At 30.7% G+C, this 6,370-nt stretch overlaps 1 long non-coding RNA gene across 1 annotated transcript; it reads right to left on the bottom strand.

Moving 5' to 3' along the window:
- Positions 1 to 932: 932 nt before the first annotated feature.
- LOC149556569 (uncharacterized) lies at positions 933 to 1,658 on the bottom strand. Its single transcript, XR_016352360.1, has 2 exons — positions 1,503 to 1,658; positions 933 to 1,373 (listed from the first exon to the last, which is right to left on the bottom strand). It is a non-coding gene; the product is annotated as an uncharacterized LOC149556569 (long non-coding RNA).
- Between the last annotated feature and the right edge of the window lie 4,712 nt (positions 1,659 to 6,370).

Raw genomic sequence — 6,370 nt, 5'->3', positions numbered from 1 at the left:
TTTAGATGCATGCAATCTTTCTAATTTTTTCTACATGCATATATTAACATTTCTATTTTATATTTTATTTTTACATTATGGTTATTTCAATCAAAATATGTAGATGTAAATAGAATTCTTTTCAAAAAAAATTATTTAAATTTAAATAACATTATTGTTTTGAACTGAATTTAGCTTAATTGTTAATGATCATATTTATATTTCTAATATTAACTCCAATTTGATCAAAGACCAAATATATTTTTGGTATTTTTGTAAACGAACTTGCTTAACACTTCCCTATTTCAAAGTTAATAAAATATCATTTCTATTGTCTTAGATTTGAGAGTAAGTATATTAAATAAGTAATAATAAATGAACATTATGATTAATATATTTCTAAAATAAAAATATATTACTTAAAAACTTGTTTGCTTTAAATGAATAAAGTACTCATTTACTTGTAAATTTTAAAAATAGAAATTAATCTACATATATATAAAATATTTATTCTTTTTCCTATTTGCATACAAATTAATTAAAATCTAAACTTTAAACTACATAAATATTTTTAAAATATATATCCATCAATAATTAGTTTAGAATAAAGTAAAATCTAAAAATTAGACACATATAGAATCTTTTTAATTTCTAGATACATGTTTTTCTAATTTATTTCTACAAACATGCAACTGATATTTCTATTATCCATTTTTTTCCATTCTAAAAAAATCTAGATGTAAATAGAATTTTTTTAGATGCATGCAATCTTTCTAATTTTTTCTACATACATATATTAACATTTCTATTTTATATTTTGTTTTTACATTATGGTTATTTCAATCAAAATATCTAGATGTAAATAGAATTCTTTTCAATAAATCTAGATGTATATAGAATTCTTTTAATTTTTTACATACATAAAATCTTTCTAATTTTTTTCTACATACATAAAAGAATAATTTCTATTTTCTATTTTAAAAAAAAAGCTATCATAAAGATTGATAAAAAAATTGATTGCATATGCATTCTTTAGTTTGTGCACTAAATGCACAAAATAAATTGTATAGATTAAAACTTCCCGTGCTGGGCACGGGAATATACAATAGAAATATCAGTTACCAAGAATAGTCGGCCATAAGCAATCAAATCTTAAACTCTGCAAAATTTCTTGCAAGCAATCTTTGTTCTGTCTTCGGCTGAAAAGGAAAAAAAGAATTTCAGATCTGAGATTGTTTAGATTGCCCTATTCGATTCAAAAAGCCATGGAAGTCACCACAATTACATCTCCAAGAGGCCTAATGTGCCTTGATTCAGTACCCACATGCTTATCTCCACGAAAAACTCTGCACAGGTCCTCCAGTGGCCTCAATTTCGGTCATATGAACAGAATTCTAAATCTAAATGAAATTAATTAAAATTGAAATATAAATCAAAGTAGAATATTATAACTAATTTTGAATTTCAATTTACTTCTACATCTAAATCTAAATGAAAATGTAAATAAAAAATAGAAATCTCACCTGCAAAAATGTTACTCCAAAACTTCAATTTACTCCTATTCAAAAACTCCAATCTAATCCTCCAATAACCTCCATCTCTTCCTTCCTGCAAAAACATAAAATGAAAATGAAATGAGGAGCCTTGGTTATATAACTTCTGAGAGGCTCCTCATATCCCCCAACAGACGTCTTTTCACATTCCACGAATTTGTTTCAAATTCCCCCACTCCCCGCAAAAAAAAAGCATGAATGTGCATGCAAAATTATATTTAACAAAAAAAAAAATCATATTGAAATTATTTTGCCCCTATTTTTTTGGGCCCTATTTTTTCGGGTCCTACTTTTTCGGGCCCTACTTTTTCGAGCCTATTATTTCGGCCTCCATTTGGCCAACTATTATTTCGGCCAGCTATTATTTTGGGAGTTCTTTTTTAATATTTAATTTGGAAGTTTGTAACTGCTCCCAATTCTTTTTTATTGACAGGAATCTTGGCATATTCCCGTGCTGGGCATTTGTGCTGCCATTGTATAGAACGCCTCTCGGCGTAATAATCTGTTAAGTGTGTCACAATTGAATAGTTCAAGTTGTAAAGTTGAATTTGATAAGAAAAAAGCTAAGATCTATGATACTGAGGGAAAACTAATTGGAAGTGGAGATCAGACTAGAGGTATTCTAGTTTATATTTGTATGAATGATGCTACTTGTCTTGGTGTACAATTTGATGATGTGTGGCTATGGCACAAGAGGTTGTGTCATGTAAAGTTTGATAATTTGGTCAGTATCAGTAAGATGAAAAGAGTCAGAGGTTTTCCAAAACTAAAGAAACTTGATAATGTAATTTACAAACAATGTCAGTTAGGCAAGATGATAAAGTCTAGTTTTAAAAGTAAGACTCGTACTTCAAAAGAAATTCTTGAATTAGTTCATACTGATTTATGTGGACCAATTCATGTGCAGAGTTGCAAAGGTGACAAGTACATTATCCTATTTTTTGATGATTACTCAAGAATGATGACAGTAATGTTCTTAAAAGAAGAATCTTATGCTTTTCAAATGTTTAAGTTGCATCTGACAAGAGTTGAAAAGGAAACTAGCAAGAGTTTGAAATGTCTGAGATCTGACAGAGGTGGAGAGTTTACATCAATTGAGTTTGAAAACTTCTGTAATGATAGAGGAATCAAGAAACAAAATTTTGCACCTATGACCCCTTCACAAAATGGAATTTATAAAAGGATTAAAAAGTCTATAATGAATTGTGCTAGACACTAGCGATGCAAAAGAATGTTGCTTTAATGAAATACTGGAGAGAAGTTGTCAATACAATTGGCTATACCTTGAACCAAGTATAAGCCAAGAAAAGTACAAACTCCACACCTTTTGAATTATGGTATGGATACTCACCCAATGTCAAATATTTTAAGGTATTTGGAAGCAAGTGTTACATTCTTAAGGAAAACATAAATGGTAAACTTGAACCTAAAGGTGAAGAAAGTATATTCCTAGGATATTCCACAAGAAGTAAATCTTATAAGTTTTTAAATACTAACAATAACAAAGTTGTGGAAATTGCAAATGTGAAGTTTGATGAATATACAAAAGTTCATGAAGATGAACCAAAGAAGGAACCTGAAAACAACAAAACCTTCATGTACTACTTGAAGACATGTCTAATGATGATGATTCTACAAACCAAGTTGCTAATCAATAATAGTAAGTGACTGTTGAGTCACATACAATGGATGCCAAGTTGCAGTCAGGAGCCAAGTTGCATTCAAGAGCCAAGTTGTAGATAGAAGATGAGGTACATTCTAATACTAAGATCAATGCACATGAAAGGAATGTTGAGTTACCTGATAGAGAAGTGCACAATGACACTGAAGTTGACAAACCATTGTAGACAGAAGAGAAAAACCAAGATTGTCAAAGTATGTCAGAAGACATTACTCCGTTGGACAAATTATTGGAGATAAAGAAGCCAAACCAATGATAAGGAATAGGTTGAGATATGATACATTTTTGTTAATCATGCATGAGCCTAAATTAGTAAAGGATGCAGTAGAGAATGAAGACTAGAATAAATCCATGAAAGAAGACATTGATTAGATTGAGAAGAACAAAACATGGACTCTAGTACCCAGACCAGAGAACAAGAATGTGATTGAAACCAAGTGGGTGTACAGAAACAAACTAGATGAGAATGGTGAAGTCATAAGGAATAAGGAAAGATTAGTTTGCAAGGGATATGCACAAGAAGAAGGAATTGACTATGGAGAGACATTTGCCCCAATTGCAAGATTAGGAGTAAGAACTCTACTTGCTTACTTTTCATACAAAGGTTTTAAAGTTTACCAAATGGATGTGAAGTCAACATTTCTTAATGGTACACTAGAAGAGGAGGTTTACATAGAACAACTAGAAGGATTTGTTGATCCAAAAAATGAGAGCATGGTATGTAAATTGCATAAAGATTTATATAGTTTGAAGCAAGCTCCAAGAGCATGGTATGAGAGGCTTCACAACTATCTTGTGAAGATTGATTTTGAGAAGACTAATGATAACAACAATTTGTACTTGAAGACAAAAGGAGGTAAAGGGATTTTACTAGCTAAAATATTTGTTGATGATATCATATTTGGAGGACAAAATGCATTGTGTAAGACATTTGCAAATGAAATGAAGAAATAATTTGAGATGTCTATGTTTGGAGAGATAAAGTTCTTTGTTTGATTATAAGTATATTAGATGAAATATGGTATTTCCATCACTCAGTCCAAGTATGTGAAGAAAATATTAAAAACTTTTGGTATGGAGGATTCAAAACTTTTTAGTATTCCTATGGTGATAGGACACAAACTATCCAAAACTAATGATTCTATTGAAGTAAATCAAACATTGTACATATCTATGATTGGAAATTTGTGATATGTAGTTCATAGTAGACTTGACATTGCATTAGTTGTTGGGATTGTTGCAAGGTTTTCTACAAATCCTAAGGAGAATCATTTAATTTTTGTTAAAAGGATCATGAGATACTTGAAAATAACAAAATACTATGGTCTATACTACAAGAAAAATGACAAGTTTGAATTGAGAGCCTATATTGATGCTAATTGGGCTAGAAATATTAATGATAGAAAGAGTACAAGTGGAGGAGCATTTTTCTGAAGAAAGAGATTGGTCACCTAGACTAGTAAGAAACAAATTTGTATATCACAGTCACTATTAAAGCTGAATATGAGATTGTTGTAGTGAATTGCACAAATGTGGTATGGATCAAACAGATACTCAAAGTAATGAAGGAGGAAACTATTGAACATGTGGTACATTATTGTGACAATACAAGTGCTATAAACATATCAAAGAACCCTTTGATGCACACAAAGACAAAGCACATTGAAATCAAGTATCATTACTTGAGAGAGTTGGTTCAAGACAAAGAAGTGTGAATGGAATATGTGAATACAAAAGAATAGATAATTGATATATTCACAAAATCTTTACCTAAGGATGCATATGAATATCTTAGAGAGGTAAACTAGGGGTGATACCCCTATCCAAAGCTACTCAAGAAGCAATAGTAGTGCCCTGCATCAACTATGTTGAATGACATATTTTATAACTTTGTGTAGTGGATCTTACTTTAGGACCTTCCTAAAGTAAGGAAGGAGTTGAAACAAAAGATTTATAGTCAAATGTAAGGTGATAGAGGGAGAACTTGAATTGATTGTATCTACATGTATAGATGAAAATTCTTTGTCATTGTTGTCAAACAAGGAGATATAAGATATAAAGCTAAGGGAGATATAATAGAAAGAGGGAGAGCTTATTTAGAATATGTTGACAGAGAAATAAGAGGAAGAGATCAGAGATCAGATGAAGGCACACATATTGATAATAAGAGAGATTTCAATACAAGGTATATAGTTTCTTTTTGGTATTGTAGTTAGTATTTGTTTGCCATTAATGTCAAAGAGGGAGATTGTTGAAGAGAGGAAGATTGATGCAACTATCATGGAACAATCATTATTTTGTCACTGATGTCAAACCTATGGGAGAATTGCTTACTTTTGTTTGAATGCTATGATTTGTTTGATTGATAAAGCGGATTTGAAAAGAAAAGATAACAAGAGAACGCAGAGAAAGGTTAAGTTATTTGGTGTATAAAAGGTGTAGTAAGACTAAGCAAGACATTGATGGTATTATGTATTATTGATCTACTTAAGGATAAAGTGAATGGTTACTTTAGCTAAGCCTAGAAGAAGTGTTTTCATAAAGTGTCTACTAAACTTGGCCGAGAAAATAATGCAAGTCGAGAAAACTTAGTTCAGGCCAAGCAAAATTCAGTACATGATGAGCATCAAAAAAATAGTATGTATCAAGTGTCAAAAAAATATACTTAGTGTATAGCATCACGAAAATGACAATAGTGATCGAGCAAGCCATACTTAGTTGATGTTGAGAAAATTAGTATTGGTCGTGCATCAAAGGACTATTATTGTTGAGTGAATAATGTGGATGTCGAGTGACTATAAAAAGAGTAATCAAAGATTTAACAAATTTGAGCCAACAAAGTTAATTTCTTGAATTATGTGAAGTGTGTGGAAGATTTCTATGATAAGCTAGTGGCATAGAATTCAAGATAAATTATTTGAGGCGAATTCAAAGAGGATTGTAGAAAAATTTTCTTGAAGGGATTAAAATGGAAAAGTGGCTAGATTTATCAAATCTTACCTAACCCTAGAATGGACGATTGTGGTTAAGTGGAAAAAGGCCTAAATTCTCTATTTATAGAGTTAGCAAGCAAGAAATAATAGTTGTCATGTACAAGAACCTAAGGAAGACAAGAAGTCTAGGGTGTTGCTTCATATGGTGGCCGAATAGAAGAATC

Source organism: Cupressus sempervirens, chromosome 5 (assembly GCF_028749045.1).
Source record: "Cupressus sempervirens isolate cs-2001-9-10 chromosome 5, ASM2874904v1, whole genome shotgun sequence".
In the NCBI taxonomy this organism is placed as follows: domain Eukaryota; kingdom Viridiplantae; phylum Streptophyta; class Pinopsida; order Cupressales; family Cupressaceae; genus Cupressus; species Cupressus sempervirens.
The sequence above is the reverse complement of the archived record's forward strand: the minus strand, read 5'-3'. Positions and strand labels throughout refer to the sequence as shown.